At 43.0% G+C, this 21,220-nt stretch overlaps 1 protein-coding gene across 5 annotated transcripts in view; it reads right to left on the reverse strand.

The window, feature by feature from the left end:
• The window catches only part of smoc1 (SPARC related modular calcium binding 1), a 199,255-nt gene that overhangs the window by 54,435 nt on the left and 123,600 nt on the right, over positions 1 to 21,220 (reverse strand). The window lies entirely within an intron of this gene.

The raw sequence follows: 21,220 nt of genomic DNA on the forward strand, positions 1-21,220 counted from the left end.
AAGGTCAATAGTAATAACTGTGAAGGCAGCAAGTGTGGCTGAAAAGTAACGTTCTTCACCTTTGGCCTGCCCGGTGGAGCTGTGATTTATTTGGAATCATTTCCTCTCCAACCAGAAGTGATTTTAGTGGCCTGCACGTCCTATGGGAAGAGGGCGATGGGGTCAAGCTCGTTCCACTCACAGACTCAGCTTATTTCCAATTAAATCACACCACTGGGTGGTACACAAATTGCCAGTAAATATGAAGCAGAACCCAGTTCTAACCTCAGAAACAAAAGTGAATTGCACAACAAATTATCTTCCTGCAATCTCCTTCATCTGCTCAGATGTCGACTGTTCATCCAAGTGGAAGGACACATTTATCATTCACACCTTTCCAAAGCCTGGTCATGGTCATGTAGAAATTTGCTCTTCACAAAAAAACGGCCGATAATTTAAAAAAATATATTTCTCCCTTGTTGCAGAGGTGAAATCAGGATGACTTTTACCAATTTGCTTTTTCTCTTCAACAAAAGACCTGTGATTAATGTACCAAAGGAGTTTTGTCAAACAAACCTGGTCTTGTTGGAGAGGGTAGGACCAATGTTCAAGGGTTTTGTTGAAGGGATAGTTGTTTAAAAAGCGCCATAATGAGGAAGGAGAGGGATGGAGATGTTTAAGAAGGGGATTCCCGATTTGTCTCGGCAGCTACCAGTGATGGTGAGATTAATTTCAGGAATAAACAGCTGGGATGAAGCTGTCCTTGAATCTGGAGGTGTGCGTTTTCACACTTCTGTACCTCTTGCCTGACGGGAGAGAGGAGAAAGGGAGTGAGTGGGAGAGAGTGAGAAAGGGAGTGACCGGGGTGAGACTCACCCTTGATTAGGTTTGAATATGCTCCTGCATCACAACATTTATTGAGTAGAAATGTCTGGTCAAAATGGATAATAGTCTCACTTTAGTGGCAGTGAGAGCAGTTGGTGAAATAGAGCTGGGTATCAGAAGCTGACAGGGAACATTCCTGATCACCATCATTTGTACCAGTAAGTGGTCAAGGAAAATGGTGCAGTTTTCATACATCGACTCCAGGGGTCACTGTGGCCAGAGGTTCAACATCACAAACCTCACTCACAATTGACAACATCTGTTTCTGTCTGTGAACAGTGAGATTATAGTTTCAAATAATTGTCATAATTGTCATATCTCTAACGGGACAGCAGGGGCATTCAGCACATCCAATCAAAGCTAGCTCTCAGAGCAATCCTATCCATCCCATTCCTCCACTTCTTTGTCCTGTAACCTATTCACACCCACATCCTACCAACTCTCCCGAATTCTCCGTCTACTCACCCACAGCAGAAGAAGTAGAAACAAGGAATTGCAGATGCTGGTTTACAAAAAAAAAACACCCAGGATGCTTCTTCAGACTCCAAACGTCACCTATGCATGTACTCCATGGATGCTGCCTGACCCATTTTGTACTCTTCATCTTCAACATAAAGAGCAGAACCAGGCCAATCAGACCTCGAGTCTACTCCGCCATTCAGTAGGATCATGGCTGCTCCATTTTGGGGTTCGAAGATTGGTTTCCAGCTAATTACCATTTCCTTCCATTTTAATGTACATCTACCACCTTAAAATCACTACCAATTCCTGTAATCCATCAAGAATGTTTTCTCATAATGCTTTGATATTTTATTCCCAAAGGGGCAGCACAGTTATGAAGTAATAGAGTTGCTGTCTTAGAGTGCCAGAGACCCGGGTTCGATCCTGACTGCAGGTGCTGTCTGTATGGAGTTTGTATGTCCCCCCTGTGACTGCGTGAATTTTCTCCGGGTGCTCCGGTTTACTCCCACATTCCAAAGCTGTGCAGGTTTACAGGTTAATTGGCTTCTGTAAATTGTCCCTCGTGTGTAGGATAGAACTAGTGTACGAGTGACCGATGGTCGATGCAGACTTGGTGATATGAAGGACCTGTTTCCTCGCAGTATGTCTAAACTAAACTAAATATCATAACTGTAAAGCCCCTGTCCCACTTTCCCGAGTTACTCACAAATTCTCCCGAGTTTTCCCCTTGATTCAAACTCGGCGATGCCAGCCGTAGATACTCGGGGCTATTTTTTTAACTTGTGGACATTTTTCAGCATGTTGAAAAAACGTCCCAACTTACCTGATGCCCCGAGTACCTGCGGCTGGCATTACGAGCCGCTACGAAATATCTGCGTACTCCTACGGCCTCCTACGGACTCGCTACAGACATTCTCCGAGTTTGAATCAAGGGGAGAACACAGGACAATTCGTGAGTAACTCGGGAAAGTGGGACAGGGGCTTTACACTGCGTGTTTAGAGAATGTGTATATTGGGTCCATACATTGAAGAATCTTTGCAATTCTTGTTGTTTCTCAGGAATGCATCAAACTCCTATTAAAATAACTGGAATTGAATTCATTAATGCAACGTCCATAAGGTAATAGACATGAGAATTGTACATTCACATGCTGCAACCATGAAAAAGTGATTCACAATATACCAGGACTAGAATCACTGCCTGCACTGATGGTGAGCCTTCTTTTGTGGCATGCATCAAATGGTTGCATCATCTCAGATACAGTAGGAAGCAGTTTCATTCACAACCCACTGAATGAACATGGAAATAATACCTGGTTATGAAGGATGAGCTGCAAGGAATGCTCCTTCCTCCATGCCCCTCCACTTGGCTAATCTGTGACTTTCAATCAATAGCACAATACTAATTGTAAAGCATATTGCTGTTTGTGGGAGCTTGTTGTGGACAGACTATCTGTTCCACTTCATTCATGGTTATTCTTCTAAAGGACATCAGTGGCTAAACAGTGACCTGACCAACTCAAGGCCATGAAAGGCAATATAGAAATCATCTTCCTTTCTCCACGCCAATGTATATTGAACAGTAGTCACTTTAAAAAGTGTATAGTGCTGGAGTAACTCAATGGGTCAGACGGCATCTCTTATTCCCTTATCATGTATCTGTACACTGTGGAGGGCGTGATTGTAATCATGTATTGTGAACAAGGATAGGTGACTTTTCGGGTCGGAACCCTTCTTCAAACTCACCAGAAGAAGTAGAAACAAGGAACTGCAGATGCTGGTTTACAAAAATAGGACACACAGGACACTTCTTCAGAAGGGTCCCAATCCGAAACATCACCTATACCATGTTCTCCAGGAATGTTGCCACACCCGCTGAGTTACTCCAGCACTTTGTGTCCTTTTGCGTAAACCAGCATCTGCAGTTCCATGTTTCTAGTATTCATTTTAACATGGGATTGGTCACAGCTAACTCCAACAAACAGCAATGAAATAAGTAACAATATAAGTTATTTCAGTGATGCTTCTTGAGGGTTAAATAAGGTGACCTGAGGAATATTTAACTGACTCAGTTGTGGAGGCTGCATGATGGGATCTTTTACATCTATTCGAGGGGATCATCTTTTCAGGGATTCTGGGACAGTTTCTTCCCAGCTGTTATCAGGTAACTGAGCCAGCCTATCAACAACTAGTGAGCAGTCCTGAACTACTATCTACCTCATTGGAGACCCTCAGACTATCTTTGATCGTACTTTACTGGCTTTATCTTGCAATGTGGTATTTCCTTATCATGTGTAGGAAAAAACTGCAGATGCTGGTTTAAATCGAAGATAGACATGAAATGCTGGAGTAACTCAGTGGGACAGGCGGCATCTCTGGAGAGGAAGAATGGTGACGTTTCGGGGCTCGACCCGAAATGTCACCCATTCCTTTTCTGCAGAGATGCTGCCTCTCCCGCTGAGTTATTATTCCCTTATCATGTATCTGTACACTGTGGATGGAGTGATTGTAATCATGTGTTGTCATTCCACTGACTGGTCAGCACACAACAAAAGCTTTTCACCGTACCTCGGTACACATAACAATAAACTTTTACTACATCAGAAGGATAACTCCTCCATATAATAAAATGCAGTAATGCAGCAGTCCTTCTGTACTTTGCTGGCAAGATGAAATCCTCAAATCTCTAGAGAGGATCTTAAATGGAAAAGACTGGCGTTTTCCAGCTTTCCAACTCATTTTCAAGTCCCAAATTAGTCATTCTTTATTAAATATGATGGGGATTTCAAGTAGAGTAAAACTTCAGCCTTTCTTTTATAATGCAACATTTCTACTACAATAAAAAGGTACAAAAAAATAATTACAAATACATTTCACAAAGTCAACCACAAAAAATATTAAAAGAAGGAAAAATATACAATTGAAAACATTAAATACTTGTAAAGAATAAAGACATTTTTTATGTTATCCAATTATATATTTTTTGTGAAGATCTAAAGAAAAAGATTTTACGAATTCTCACAGAGGTTGGACGTTATATATCAGAAAGGACTTGTTTAGGATGATACAATGGCGCAGCAATAGAGTTGCTGCTTTACAGCGCCAGAGACTCGGGTTCAATTGTGACAATGGGTACTTTTGTACGTTTTCCCTGTGACTGCCTGGGTTTCCTCCGGGTGCTCCAGTTTCCTCCCACACTCCAAAGACGTGCAGGTTTGTTGATTAATTGTCTTTGGTAAAAATTGTAAAATTGTCCTATTGTGTGTAGGATAGTGTTAGTGTATGGGTTGATACTGCCTTGGTGGGCCGAAGGGCCTGTTTTCGCGTTGTATCTCTAAAGTCTAAAATGCAGGTCATGGAAGAGCAGAAACATTTCCACCCACACATTGTTACAAAGTGCGCACATTTATAAAGACTGATTGGGTGGTTTTCAAGCAGTGAGTTTCGAACAAGTCAGGATTTGTAGCCGCAACATCAGTGTTGCTTCAATACAACAATTCATGCTCAGTTCAAGCAAGCGTTAGTTTCCTGTCAGCAAAGTAGCACCTGTTTGAGAAAACGCAGCGAGCAATTCCAACTGAATTCAGACTTTGTCTATCAAAGTACAATCAGGTCATTACTGCAAGACAAACAAACCCGAATGCTGTAGCACGCTAGTGCTACACAAAGAGCTCGCTGCCAAGACCTTCCCTTGAAACATGTCATCTGTACTAAATCCTCTCTTGTATTATGCCACGCAAGAGGAACACTCCACAATAAGCAAGCTTTCTTATCACGTTTAGCTTGAACGGACGCAGCTGGTGGGGAAAACATCAACTAATACAACATCAAACAGATGTGGCTGGCCATTGTTTCGAGAGGACAATTCTGAAAAGTGCACCTGAACAAACCGACCTGGGTACAAATGACAATTCTGTTGAACAAACTCTCTTGAGCTCACACTGAACAAACCAAAGGGATAAAGAGACACAATGGCAGTGTGATATTGGAAAGCTGCAGGTGAGGCCCTCTCTTACACCCCCGACATTCAATTTAGATTTCCACTAACCACCCACCCAACTTCCCACGCTCAACGTGCGGTTTCTACAACAGCTTTTAAGTTTTCCCAAACGAACTTTGATTGAACCATTTTTCAGTTATTTTGCTGGTTGGAAAGCTGGACTATTCATATACCGCGGCACAGCTGGTCGAGCTGCTGCCTCAAAGCACCAAAGACATGGGTTTGATCCTGATCTCGGCTGCTGACTGTGTGGAGTTTGCACATTCTCTGTAGATTAATTGACATCCGTAAATTGCGTAAAGTGTGTCGGTTGTGGTTGTGAAAGTGGGATAACATAGAACTAGTGCGAATGGGTGATCGACGGTCAGCGTAGACTTGGAGGGCCCAAGGGCCTGTTTTGATGTTGTACAGTATCTTTCAAAAATCAAAAGCAGAGCAAGCAAATGAATTGTTTAAATTAAGCGAGTCTAAAGACAGTTTCTAGAAGTGGGTAATTGCCCTTCAAAACTGTATTATTCCAATGTGACCACGTGGCTTTCCTCCAGGTGCCCCTGTTTCAAAGTCAGTCAAAAGTCAAAGAAGGGTGGCTTTGGATATTAATTGGCCTCTGCAAAATTTCCCCTGATGTGTAGGGAGTGGAAGCAAATGTGGCATACCGTAGAGCTAGTGCCAACGGGTGATCGATGGTCAGCATGGACTCGGTGGGCTGAAGGGCCTGTTTCCATGCTGTATCTTTAAACTAAACTAAACAAGGAACAAAGGTACACAAAAATGCTGGAGAAACTCAGCGGGTGCAGCAGCATCTATGGAGCGAAGGAAATAGGCAACGTTTCGGCCCGAAACCTTGTCTATTTCCTTCGCTCCATAGATGCTGCTGCACCCGCTGAGTTTCTCCAGCATTTTTGTGTACCTTTGATTTTCCAGCATCTGCAGTTCCTTCTTAAAAACAAGGAACAATGCAGGACATGTGACACTAATCGCAACCTACTCATTCAACATTGCCAGCTATACACATATTCCACAAAGATCACACAGGCAGCTTTCCTGTAAAACTCTCCACAGACACCAGTTTCAAAAGAACCTAGTTTTCTCGGTTTCCCAGATTCCGCTACTTTAAAAAAAATCAAGTCGACATCTACAGGATACTGAATTAGAAAGTAACTATTAGGGTCTGCATCTGTTTGGTCCTTTCCAACTACTGCTGAGGATCAACCATGTTGTGGTGTCATGAGTCACAGACCAGGCAAGTTTAGTTTAATTTAGCAGGAAAACAGGCCCTTCAGCTCAACGGGTCCACACCGACCATCGATCTCCCATCTCCACTAGTTCTGTGTTATCCCATTTTTCATTCCTCTCCCGACAGGTTACACACATTTTTACAGAGACCAGTTAACCAACAAACCCGCATGTCTTTGGATTGTGGGAGGAAGCTGGAACACCCGGAAAAACCAATGCAGTCACAGGGAGAACGTGCAAACAACGTTCAGACAGTATCCAAGACCAGGATCGAACCCGGGCCTCTGGCGCTGCGAGTCAGCAACTCTACCAGCTGCACCACTGTGCCGTAAGGGTAAGGATGGTCGATGGCCACCACCATATGATGATTGGGAATGAGATGGGCTTCTATGAATATCTAAAAGCTTTATGGCCATTGTTTCTGATACACACCTATTGTTAAATACTACATTAATTAACTGAATTTAAGTTGCCCGATCACCACAGTAATATTTGAACTCCTGGGCCTAGAAATGTACTCCCATCAGAAGCAGAAGCACATCGTACCAATTTCTGAAATTTGGTTTTACCAATTTTACTGGAAATGAATTTTGTACATGGTGTACACCAAGCTGCTGGCATTGTATGGCATGTCTAAGGCAATGAAGCAGAAATTACTTTCTAGGCATTGAACCGTGGTGTAGACTGCTGAAAAACCCACCATGTTTCTGTTCCCACATTACAGGGGATATAGCCCGAATTAAGCAAATGGACTAAGAAAGATTTAAATATGTATATGACAGGGGAGCCAGAAAGCCTTGGAACAGTCAAAATGCCAAATACTATTGAACGATCCTCATTGTGGATTTAAGATTCCTCAACAAGAATGCCGTGCAAATCAGCTCTGGCAAGTTCAGACCTAAATTAGCGAGGCTAAGGGCTTGCCAGCTCCCGTGTTTCAGGAAGCATCTGATCTAGTCATTCACCGTATTCTCTCTCTCTCTCTCTTTCATACATTTTATACAAGTTAGAGCAACAATACTGCAGATGCTGGGCATCCAAAACAAAAAATGAGAAGATCTGTGAAGTGACGAGTGGGTCACGCAGCATCAGTGGAGAGAGAAATGGAGATAATGGTTCAGATAGATAACCCTGTCATCAAATCCTCCCACACCCCAAAGCTGTGCGGGTTTGTAGATTAATTGGCCTCTGTAAATCATCCCTAATGTGTAGGGAGTGGATCAGAAAGTGGGATAACGGGTAAGTATGGGTGCTAGTGGTTATGGGGACAAGGCAGGAGATGAGGTTAGGAGGGAGAGATTGATCAACCATGATTGAATGGCAGAGTAGACTTGATGGGCCAAATGACCTAATTCATCTCCTATCACTTAAGAACATAACATAGACTTAGTGCATATGGGTGATCAATGGTGAGCCTAGACTTGGTGGGCCCAAGGGCCTTTTTCCACGCTGTATCTTTCAATTAAATTCAATTGAAATGTGAAAGGTCGATGACCAGAAAAGTGACCTATGTTTCTCCACAGATGTTGCTTGACTTACCAAGTGATTCCAACGTTCTGTGATTTTATTTCAGCATGGCACTGGAGGGATTGAGAGTGCTGGAGCTGGCTCTCTCAGGGTAGCATCCAATTTCCCACTCATTTACAATTCATCCCTTTGCAAGGTGGAAAAGCACATCAAACCTATGGTGACACAAGGAACTGCAAATGCTGATTTGTAAAAAACGAGGCACAAGTGCTGGAGTAACCCAGCAGGTCAGGAGAAAAAGCATCTCTGGAGAATCTGGATAGGTGACGCGGGGATAGGGATAATGTGTAGGCGGAACATTAGTTGTGTTGGTACAAGCATTGTAGACCGAAGGGTCTGTTGCTGTGCTGTACTGTTCTATGTTCCACTGTAACAAATCATGCACTGCCCTCCATGTATGCATGGACTGTGATACAACTTCCACAATGCGTTTACTCTGGACCTCTCCATTTACAAAGTGTTGTTGATCAAAATGCCTTTACGGAACACATTACTTTTGTGAACTGGACACCAAATGTGCTGTAGAGATTTTCCGCCAGCATCCTTTTCAGACGTGTCAGATGAGAACCTTTTACATAGGGAGCAGTAACACACAGAACTACCCGCAGAGCTGCGACAACCAATCAGCCACATCATGAACAAGCAATTAGGTTCAAGAGCAAATTCTGGTGAGGGCAACCTTGTGCTGTAGGTGAAGTGGGGGTCTCTCACTGTTCCAACCGGCAATGCACACAAGCACTTCCCTGTTATTGTGGGGAGAGAAACATCTGGAACTAACATCTGGAGCTGATGGTGTATTATATGCACAATAACAGTAATACCAACAACTGGGAATAACGTGCCAGCCTTAACCTGCCTCAAGCTTGCTCCGCCATTAAGTATTATCGTGGCTGATCTGCCCCAGGTCTCAACTCCACTTTTGTGCCATTTCTCCGCAGTTCCACATTCCTTGTTCTTACAAAAAATCTTCTTTAATACCTCCTAGCCTGCAGAATCCCTCCAAAAAAACTCCAGAGATTCCCTTATCAAGTATCTGTACACTGTAGATGGCCTGATTGTAATCATGTATTGTCTTTCCGCTGACTGGTCAGCACGCTACAAAGGCTTTTCACTGTACCTCCGTACATGTGACAATAAACTAAATTGAAACTACCCTCTGCGATTTTGTCTTGGTGAACAGGTCAGCTGGTCTGCTGCTCCCTGCTGCCTGTTAATGATGCAGTGATATATCAGGACAGGCTGCAGAATACTCCTCTTAATTTAATCATTCCGTGCATTTTATGACCAGTGGCTGCAAGATACACCCGTTCCTCCTGCTGCTGCTGCGTTCACTTAAAGGATGATAACAAGCACTGAATGTAATGTATTCATACATATTCATGTATATGTTAATGAGTTGGTGCTCAATGTAAGCAGGGAATATTGGGTAATAAATCTCTCTCGTGATCCAGGCAACCTGCGTGTAAGTTGTTATTCATTCTGCCGTCCGGAATATGACAAAATTGGCGACGAGGATGGGATAGAGTTTGTGAACTCATCCTTTAAATACAGTGCAGGACTGTTTTGCAACATGCAGTATTGTTTAACATTTTAAACAGTAAATACGTAGTTGTGTCGCAGTTGTTTGCGAGCTGGACACAATAGGCAGCAGATCCTTCTATGCAGGGGACTGTGGTTTAAAACAGCAGCAGGACAAATCGTCGAGAGTTTGTCAGGCTATCTCTATCTCTATGCAGTTCGCTTACCGCCACAACAGATCAACGGTGGATGCGATCTCACTGGCTCTCCACTCCGCTCTGGACCACTTGGACAACAAAAACTCATATGTCAGGCTGTTATTCATTGACTACAGCTTGGCATTTAATGTTATCATCCCTCCAAGCTGGTTACCAAGCTCTCAGATCTTGGTCTCTGCGCATCCCTCTGCAATTGGATCCTCGACTTCCTCATTCACTGACCACAGTCTGTCCGTATTGGTGGAAATGTGTCATCCTCGATAACAATCAGCACGGGAGCACCTCAAGGCTGCATGCTCAGCCCCCTTCTGTACTCACTCTATACTCATGGCTGCATAGCCGGACATAGTGCGAACTCCATCATCAAGTTCGCCAACGACACCACTGTTGTGGGACGTATCACTGATGGTGATGAGTCAGAGTATAGAAGTGAGATCGACCGATTGGCCAAATGGTGCCAGCACAATAACCTGGCTCTCAACACCAGCAAAACCAAGGAACTGATTGTGGACTTCTGAAAGGGTAGGATGAGGTCCCACAGTCCCGTTTATATCAATGATTCAAATTCCTGGGCGTGCATATTTCCGAAGATCTCTCCTGGTCCCAGAACACTGATGCAATCATAAAGAAAGCACATCAGCGCCTCTACTTCCTGAGAAGATTACGTATGTCAAGGAGGACTCTCTCGAACTTCTACAGGTGCACAGTCAAGAGCATGTTGACCGGTTGCATCGTGGCTTGGAACGGCAACGTGAGTGTCCAGGAGCAGCACTGCCCAGTCCATCATCCGTTCTGACCTCCCTACCATCGAGGGGATCTATAGCAGTCGCTGCCTCAAAAAGGCTGCCAGCATCATCAAGGACCCACACCATCCTGGCCACACATTCATTTCTCCACTGCCATCGGGTAGAAGGTACAGGAGCCTGAAATCTGCAACATCCAGATTCAGGAACAGCTTCTTCCGCACAGCCATCAGACTATTAATCACGACTTCAAACAAACTATGAACTATAACAACCAAATTTCATAGTCCTATCTGGGACACATGACAATAAACTCACTTAACTCTTGACTTGGTGTCGTGTCTACGTGGCAAGAAGCCACCCTTGGGATGGTATAAGATTTTTTTTTGTCGAGTTCCTCAAGCTGAATAGCCTTTGTACAGCTACGTTTTAGGTAAATTGTTACACCAGAAAAGACAGGAAATCGGGGTTTTTGAACGGACTTTAAAAAAAAGAGAACGACACGATGGTAGCGTCCACGGGCTACATCGGAAACCTTGGCACTTTTGACAAGAGTAGAGAGCCATTCAGCACCTATATGGTGAGAGCAAACATGCTTTTCACAGCAAACAACAAAATGGAGATTAGTGGTGAAGGAGAGATAGTGACTGAAACAAATAAGGCCGTTTGCGAACACATGAAAGCGATTCTGCTCACGGAGATCGGTCCTGAAGTGTACGGCACACTCGTGAATCTCCTTGTGCCCATAAAGGCAAAAGACGTGCCATTAAATAACATTATGAAGAAGTTGGAGGAGCACTTCAACCCGAAGCCTCTGGAAATTGCAGAAAGCTATCAATTCGGCACTAGAATCCAGAAACAGAATGAGACAATCAATGAGTACATTGATGCCTTGAAAAACTTAACTTTGCACTGTAACTTTGGAACCTTTCTCGGACGCGCACTACGCGACAGATTTGTTTGTGGTCTAGTGGATGAACGAATTCAGTCCAAATTCATGAACACTGCAGATCTTACATTCGAGAAAGCATGCAAGATTGCTACCACAATAGAGATGGCATCAAAGAATGCTCGCGAGTTTCGTCCACCACGGACTGCAGTGGCCGTTTACAGTCACAAGGGCCAAACCAAGAGGCGCTAAACCAAAACCAAAGTATGGCAGGGAGCCGAGTTCAGCCAGTTGTTATCGTTGCAACGGTAATCACTCATCCCAATTTTGTCAGTTCAAAATGGCCAAGTGCTGTAACTGCCAGAAGAAAGGCCATATCGCCTCAGCATGTCGGGCCAAGCTTAAAACAGGAAACCAACAATCTGCGGGAAACAACCTGCGGGAAACAAGCGACAACACCAAAAAGGAGTTCACAACTTGGAGATGAACTCAGATGGAAATGAACTTGGGTTGTACACCATTTATGCACCAACATCGATAAGCCTACAACCAGCCAAGGCAAGGACTTTCGAACTAAACTATTGATAAATGAACAGTTAATCGATATGTGTATTGACACGGCAGCAGATTGTTCGGTCATGAGCAGAGACCTGTATGAAATAAAGGTCCCACAGATACCATTGTTTGAGAGTAAGGTCAAGCTGAGAACCTACTCGGGCGAAGTTTTGGAGACATGTGGACAAATGAACTGTAAAGTTCTTTATGGTTAGTCAGTAACACTGCCCATCATAGTGGCCAGATACAGAAATAAACCAACCCTCCTTGGAAAGGATTGGCTGAGTAGAATAGAGTTAGACTGGAAGAACATTTTCAGCATCGATTTGTCCAAATCAGGTCTTGAAAACGTCATAAGCAAACAGGCAAACATTTTTGCTGACAGTTACACGGGAATAACAGGGTACTCTACACACATTCGACTTAAGCATGCGGCCTTCTAGGCCATTAAGTGCGGCTTTTTGAATTAATCCAAATTTTGTAGAACAATTCCATTTATTTTTAATAATATATTTTTGTTTGTCTTTTATTATTTTTATTTTAATCTTAAAATGAACGTATTTAAAATACCAAAGAGTAAAAGAAGATTCAACAAAATAATCCTCCCCAACTGACGGCCACAATTAAAACATTAGTAAGTTATTTTAACACCTGTTATGCTCATGATTTAGTTCTAATGCGACTCTAGAATGTACGTTAACCTCCCTGCCTGACTGAGGCTGGTTGACGAGAGGGAAATGTCGGGGAGAGTCCGCTGTCCATCCAGTCTTCAGTATTATCAACTTTGAATCAACTGATACTATTGACTCGGCACAGGTTTTATACTTCATTCGGGCCATAACAGAAGATTTTCTTTGCTACAAAGAGTTACTCGCGTTGGGCACTCTTACGGGTAGAACACAAGGAATAGATTTCTTCAACAACTTTCAAGATAAATGTCATGAAGTTGGACTGGATTTGGTTAATTTAGTGAGTGTATGTACAGACGGTGCACCTTCCACGACAGGAAAACGTGAAGGGTTTATTGCACAGATAAAAAAGGTATTATCAGATCCAGATGCTCTCATTTCTTTTCATTGTATCATAACCTCACATTTATCCACATTATACTGCATCTGCCATGCATTTGCCCACTCACCCAACCTATCCAAGTCACCTTGCAGCCTCCTAGCACCCTCCTCACAGCGAACACTGCCCCCCAGCTTCGTGTCATCCGCTAACTTGGAGATGTTGCATTCAATTCCCTCGTCCAGATCATTAATATATATTGTAAATAGCTGGGGTCCCAGCACGGAGCCTTGCGGTACCCCACTAGTCACTGCCTGCAATTCTGAAAAGGATCTGTTTACTACTACTCTTTGCTTCCTGTCTGTCAGCCAGTTCTCTATCCACATCAATACTGAACCCCCAATACCGTGTGCTTTAAGTCTGCATACTAATCTCTTATGTGGGACCTTGTCGAAAGCCTTCTGAAAGTCCAGATATAACACATCCACTGGTTCTCTCTTATCCACTCTACTAGTTACATCCTCGAAAAATTCTATAAGATTCGTCAGACATGATTTACCTTTCATAAATCCATGCTGACTTTGTCCAACGATTTCACCACTTTCCAAATGTGCTGCTATCCCATCTTTAATAACTGACTCTAGCATTTTCCCCTAACGATGTTAGACTAACTGGTCTGTAATTCCCCGTTTTCTCTCTCCCTCCCTTTTTAAAAAATGGGGTTACATTAGCTACCCAACCAATCCTCAGGAACTACTCCAGAATCTAGAGTTTTGAAAAATTATCACTAATGCATCCACTATTTCTGGGGCTACTTCCTTAAGTATTCTGGGATGCAGCCTTTTCTGGCCCTGGGGATTTATCGGCCTTTAATCCATTCAATTTACCTAACACCACTTCCCGACTAACCTGGATTTCACTCAGTTCCTCCATCTCATTTGACCCCCGGTCCCCTGCTATTTCCAGCAGATTATTTATGTTTTCCTTAGTGAAGACAGAACCAAAGTAGTTATTCAATTGGTCTGCCATGTCCTTGTTCCCCATGATCAATTCACCTGTTTCTGAAACAACTCTGTTACAACAAAGTCATAAAAGGTTAGTTAACTTTAGAACTAACAATTTTTTTTCATTTTCTTGGTTACTACATAGTAGTTAGATTTTTACAAAATAATGTACATTTTGAAGTATATCTAATTGAAGTATCTTGGATGCAGCCTTATTAGATTACAGCTAACTTAATGCGGCATTCCATCATGAAAAGTTTCACCACCGCTGCACTAAAGCAACAAGTGGAGGAAGAACTTGACAGGTTAGAATGGAATGGAGTACTCGTGAAGACAGACCAAAGTAACTGGGCAATGCCAATTGTGGCCCTACCCAAGGCCGACAAAACTGTTCGACTATGTGGTGACTGCAAAGTCACAATCAACCAAACCATTGATGATGAACAATATCCGTTACCGACCTCACAAGATCTGTACGCAAATCTTAGCGGAGCAAGAGTCTTCACTAAAGTGGATTTGTCTCACGCTTAAGCCCAACTCAATGTCGACAAGGAGAGTCAGCAGTAATTGACTAGTAACTCACATAAGGGCTTGGATTCATATACAAAGCTGCCCTACAGTGTGAAATCCTCCCCGAAAAATTTCCAGTCTGTCATGGACAAAATGTTACAAGGTATCCCACACTGTGTGTGCAACCAGGATGACCTACTGATATTCACAGAGGGCATGGTAGAACATCTCGAAATCCTTGAGCAAGTTCTCACACGACTGAACTGCCACAATGTCAAACTGCGACAAAGTAAGTGTGCATTTGGACTTAAAGTAGATGCCAACAGACTTCGCCCTGTGAAGGCGAAAGTTGAAGCAATAGTGAATGCTCCAAAACCCAACAATGTGTCAGAGATAGATCATTCCTTGGGATGGTGCAGTTTTATGCATGATTCCTTCCAGATTTAGCAACTGTGCTGAAGCCACTACATCATCTGCTACAAAAAGATCTAAAATGGATGTGGGGGAAGGAACAGCAACGTGCATATGACATCTGCAAGGAAAACTTGACAAGTGACAAACTCCTTGTTCTCTATGATACAACACGCGAGATGAATCTTGCTTGTGATGCTTCAAGTTATGGTGTAGGTGCAGTGATCTCCCACGTAATGAATGATGGACAGGAAAAGCCTATTGCTTTTGCATCCCGCACCCTATCACCGAGTTAACTCAATTATGCACAGATAGAAAAGGAAGCACTCAGCATCGTGTTCGGAATCAAGAAATTCCATCAGTTTCTTCTCGGCAGACCATTCACCCTAGTGACTGATCACAAGCCATTACTAGTGATACTTGGTCCCAAGTCAGCTATACTTTCCATGGCAGCATCAAGGATGCAGCACTGGGCAATTTTGCTGTTCCAGTATGACTACAAGGTGGAGTACAGAAGCTTCAAATGCAACACAGTTCCAGATGTGTTGTCCCGGTTGCCCCATGAGAACTCTGACGTGGGAAGTGAGAACTCTATCCACACACTGCAAGTTGTAGATGAAGTCTTTCCAGTGACTGCAACAGAAATTGCAGCAGAAACAGAGAAAGACACTGTGCTGAAGTGGATCTATGAACAGACATTGAAAGGTTGGACTGAAATCGATATTGGATTGAACTCAGTTCTGAACTCAGAGCTGAAGCCTTTCCATAATCGACACCATGAATTATCATGTGAGCTGGGATGCATTAAGTGGGGTTACAGAGTGATTGTACCAGAGTCTTTGAGACACAAAATTATGAATGCCGAACATTCTGGCATAGTAAGTCAATTGCCAGAAGTTTTGTGTATTGGCCTGGTATTGACAGTGACATCGAGTCACTGGTGAGCAAATGTAGCGTCTGGCAAAATTGCTGGAGTAAACCACCAAAAATAGCACTGCAACCCTGGTCATGGCCAAGTAGACCTTTTCAGAGAGTTCATGTAGATTTTTGTGAAAAGGGTAATGATCACTTTCTGGTACTAGTAGGTAGTCATTCCAAATGGATTGAGGTTAAGCATATGGGGTCAAGCACTACTGCTGAGTGTACCATAGATGAGTTGAGATCCATTTTTTCATGCCATGGTTTACCGGAAGAACTTGTTTCTGATAACGGGCCTCAGTTTTGTTCAGAACGGTTCAAGGAGTTCATGCAGCGGAATGGCGTAAAACACACACTTGTTCCCCCATACCATCCAGCCTTCAACTGGGCGGCGGAAAGGTCTGTAAGAATTATCAAAAATGCTCTCAAGAAACAGGTTTTGCAGGGTAGTTCAAAGCTCAGCATGAAATCATTTGGCTAGTTTCTTGCTGAAGTACAGAACCACACAACACACAACAGGTTACTCACCTGCAGAACTATTGATGAAGAGAAGGCTAAGAATACACCTGTCTGTTCAACCCAATTTGGCCTCGAGAGTTGAGCAAAAACAGTTAATTCAAAAACGCCATTTTGAATCCCACAAAAAGGAGAGGTACTTCAAGCCAGATGAACAGGTTTGTGTTCTCAGTCCTCCCAACAAGTCCAGTCGAGACAAATGGAATGTTGGGAAAATAGTGGAAGTGTGAGGAACAAAAAGATACTTAGCTGAAGTTGGAGATAGGATCAAAAGTGTTCATGTTGATCAAATGATTCAAGCCAAAGATGAACCAAATACTGAGCATGAAGTCCTAATCCCTGAGTTTTTATCTGAAAATGAGTTGGAAGAGACCACTGTGATTGAAACACAAAGTTCAGTTAGTACAGACAAAGAAACAGATTGCTCTGGTCAAAGTCAGGGTACTAAAACTGAGCCAAACAAGCCTACAGTTGAGTCAACACCTAAACCTGTTACACCTGTTACTGTTAGACGATCAGGCAGGATCCATAAACCAGTAGCCAGGTTAGGTTTGTAAGTTAAATAACTCACTGCACAAGTAAAACAAAAATGTGTCGATGAGTAAAATAAATATATTATGTTTATCATTTAAGACTTCATAAATTCTGGTTTAAATCAAGTATCATAACAACAAAATTGTAACTGAGTACTTAGATTTAATACTTTTAAAAAAAGAGAGCAGTGTAATGTATTCATACATATTCATGCATATGTTAATGAGTTGGTGTTCAATATAAGCAGGGAATATTGGGTAATAAATCTCTCTCTCGTGATCCAGACAACCTGCGTGTAAGTTGGTATTTATTCTGCCATCCGGAATATAACACTGAACAAGATGCCAACATCGCAATCAGTTGACACTGTTATTCAAGTGGATGCTCAAATAACAGAGAGGCCTCAATCCCAGACAAGCACATTGGACTCTCAGTCTGAAGAAGGGGCTCGACCCAAAACGTCACCTATTCCTTTTCTACAGCCTAACTGGACTCTCAGCCTCCTGACCGGCTGAGTTAGTCCAGCATTTTGTATCTATCTTTGGTGTTAACCAGCAGTTCCTTCCTGCACTCATTGGTTTAAATGCTTGCTTCATCACCATCTTTCCCTCCAAACTTATTATTAAACCCAGAGAACTGGATTCCCGCTCATCCTTATGTAACTGCATTGTTGACTTCCTCATCAGCAGACCCCACAATCAGTATGAATTATCAACAGCATTTTCTACTCAAGAACCATCAGCACAGGAGCATCTCAAGGCGATGTGTTCAGTCCCTGCTCTACTCTTGCTATAACCATGACTATGTGGCCACAGTTCCAATGCCACCTTCAAACTTAGTACTGATACCATCAGTGTTGAATGAAGAATGGACAAAGATGTCGATTGAAAATCTGATTGAATTATGCCAGTGCAATCATCTTGCTCTTGGCATCAGCAAGACTGAAGAGCTGATTGTTGACTTGAAGAGGGGAAAACCAAGGATCCATGAACCTGTCTTCATCATTGACATGGTGGTGGAGTCACCAGGTTCAAGTTCCTGGGCGTCCATCTCTCTGAAGATATGTCCTAGACCCAGCACATTGATGCAATCACAAAGAAAGCCTCCACTTCCTCATTGAAGAGATTCTGTATGTCGATTAATACTTTAGTCAAGTCAAGTCAAGAGAGTTTATTATCATGTGTCCCAGATAGGACAATGAAATTCTTGCTTGCTGCAGCACAACAGAATATTGTAAGCAAAAATACCGAAGTTCAGTTCAATATACACATAAATAAGCAGATAAAGTGTAATAGGCTGTTACAGATCAGAGTCTGTTTGTTGGCGAGTTTAATAGCCTGATGGCTGTGGGGAAGGAGCTGTTCCTGAACCTGGATGTAACAGATTTCAGGCTCCTGTACCTTCTGCCCGATGGTAGCAGAGAGATGAGTGCGTGGCCAGGATGATGTGGATCCTTGATGATGCTGGCAGCCTTTTTGAGGCAGCGACTGCGATAGATCCCTTCGATGGTGGGGAGGTCAGAGCTGATGATGAACTGGGCAATGGTTACAACTTTCTGCATTCTTTTCCGCTCCTGGACGCTCCTGGCTGACTGGTTGCCAAACCAAGCCACGATGCAACCAGTCAGCTTCTACGAGTATACAGTGGAGATCATACTAACTGACCGCATCACGGCCTGCTTCGGCAACTCAAACACCCAAGAATGTAGGAGATTACAGAGAGTGGAAGACACTGCTTGGTCCATCACATGTATTGACTTCCTCAGCAACAATGGGACCTATGGCAGGTGCTGCCTCAAAAACGCATCAAAGACCCACACCACCATGTTCATGCTTTCATTTCTTTCCAATCATTGGGAAGAAGAAATAGGAGCTTGAAAACAATGACCCTCAGGTTCAAGAATTGCTACACATTAACCTCAGCAACTATGAACCTCTATGGATTGTCTTTGGTTGAACAAAGAACTTTGTGTTGTTTTGCACAAGTGTTACAGCTATTATATATATGTATATATAAATATATTTATATTTAAATATATATTTATATGTGTTTTTTAAATATCATCTGTGTGTATTACATTTATGAGGCTTGTTAAGCTGCTGCAAGAAAGAATTTCATTCTTTTTTTGTCAGCACATACAACAATTAATCGTTCTTGATTTAGCTCCCTTGACAGTTCACAAAGGGGGGGGGGGCTGATTTGCTTCAGATAAAGCTTATTCGACAGACCTTTTCAATTTAATTTGGGAATAAAATCCCTTCAAACGTCTCCTATTCCCCCATCTTTTGCTTTGCTTCCACTTTTACTTCAGTCAGTATTTAAAATAAAGATGACTATTTTCTTTCTAAACAAAGAATCTGGAAACCCAAGGACCATGTGAATTTGTGTGCAATCGCCAAGGAAAAAACCACTATGTTTGTGTTGGTTGGGCCAGTGCCTTCAACTCTTGAGAACAGGATCTTACCTCAAACAAAGGCCCAGATAATGTGCCTGGCAGTCACAATAAGTCTCTGGTGACCATATTATTAACCAGAATTTTGTTTCCTCGCAAATCTATAAGACGCCAATGCTTTGGAAATACAGGTCCAACACCGATTTTCCAGCACCCTTGGTTTGTCACGACCCGAGATGTCACCCATTCCTTCTCTCCAGAGATGCTGCCTGTCCCACTGAGTTACTCCAGCATTTTGTGCCTATCGTTTCTGGATTATCCGTTTTGCTTCTTCCTCTTGACCCGAAATGTCACCGCTTCCTTCTCTCCAGAGTTGCTGCCTGACCCGCTGAGTTACTCCAGCACTTTATATCTATTGTTAGTATAAACCAGCATCTGCAGTCACCTACCTGGGTAAAGCACCTCAGCTATGTATTACACCAGGGATCTTAAATTGTACACAAAGTGTATTGTTCATGGCATAACTTGCAATTCTCTTACATTGCAGCCACTGCAGCCTAGAAAAACACAATACTAAAACTGAGGATTGTGCAGGAAGGAACAGCAGTTGCTGGCTTATACCAAAGATAGATACAAAGTGCTGCAGTAACTCAGCGGGTCAGGCAGCACCTCTGGCGAAAAAGGATGGGTGACGTTTCGGGTCGAGACCTTTCTTCTGACTGAGAGTCAGGGGAGAGGGAAACCAGAGTTATGGAAAGATACAGAAGGATATCCGAAGATACACCCCACACTAAAACCACTAACTCTGTTTTTATCTCCATAAAATGCCGACAATTTTTTTTTGTCTTCATTTTTGAATCCCTAACTTCAGCAGCTTTTATTTGCCTTTTGTTGCTGGATTCAAAATGACTCGAGTTGATTTATCACCTACAAATTCGTGTTTAAGAAAGAATTTAAATATGTTCCAAAAATCCAATGTTCCAAAAATGCAGTCACTCAGTGTAACTATTGTGTTGTGTGGAATCCTAGCTGCTCAACTCTTTGGCCACAACACAAGCATGTGCAGCTTCTTCCAGTAATGTGTTCTGGACCCTCTGTGCTCTGGATGCAGTGAGCCCCACAGACATTTTCAGTCATGTGCAATAGTATGCAGTGCACGTTTTGAGGCCTTTAGCACAGACATCCAGTGGGACTGAGATGTAAGTAAGGAGCAACCACTCACACCGAGGCAGATCTTACCCTGACATCTCCAAGTGGTCTCCTTGTGTTTGCCACCCTGCACTCTTTCACACACTTGAATTTATTACATAAAATCAGAGCCTTCAATCCAGCCCTTCAGTACCACCCATGGTTTAGTTTAGTGTAGTGTGGAGCTACAGTGTGGACGCAGGCCCTTTGGTCCACTGAGTCTGCGCCGACCAACAATCACCCGTACACTAGTTGTATCTTACACACTCGGGATGATTTCCATGAAGCCAATTAACCTACAAACCTGAAGTCTGAAGGAGGGTTCCAACCCATAATGTCACCTATTCCTTTCTCCAGAGATGCTGCCTGACCCGCTGAGTTACTCCAGCATTTTGTGTCAATCTTCAGTATAAACCAGCATCGGCAGTTCCTTCCTACACAACCTGCAATCTTCTGGACTAGGATAGCACGCAACAAAACAAAACAAAACTAAATTAAACTAAACTAGACTTGCAAACATGCAAGTGAATGGCTGAAAGTAACACCGGTGACTGCAGCTTTGCTGTAACAAAAGATCTTGTTGCTATGTTGTAACTTAAGGGCCTGTCCCACTTGGGCGTCATTTGCGCGCCATTTACGCGACATCATTTACACGTCACGACGCGCGCGCGTCGTGACGTGTAAATGATGTCGCGTAAATGGCGCGCAAATGACGCCCAACTGGGAC

The sequence above is a fragment of the Amblyraja radiata genome, chromosome 9, assembly GCF_010909765.2.
Source record: "Amblyraja radiata isolate CabotCenter1 chromosome 9, sAmbRad1.1.pri, whole genome shotgun sequence".
Classification (NCBI taxonomy): Eukaryota; Metazoa; Chordata; class Chondrichthyes; order Rajiformes; family Rajidae; genus Amblyraja; species Amblyraja radiata.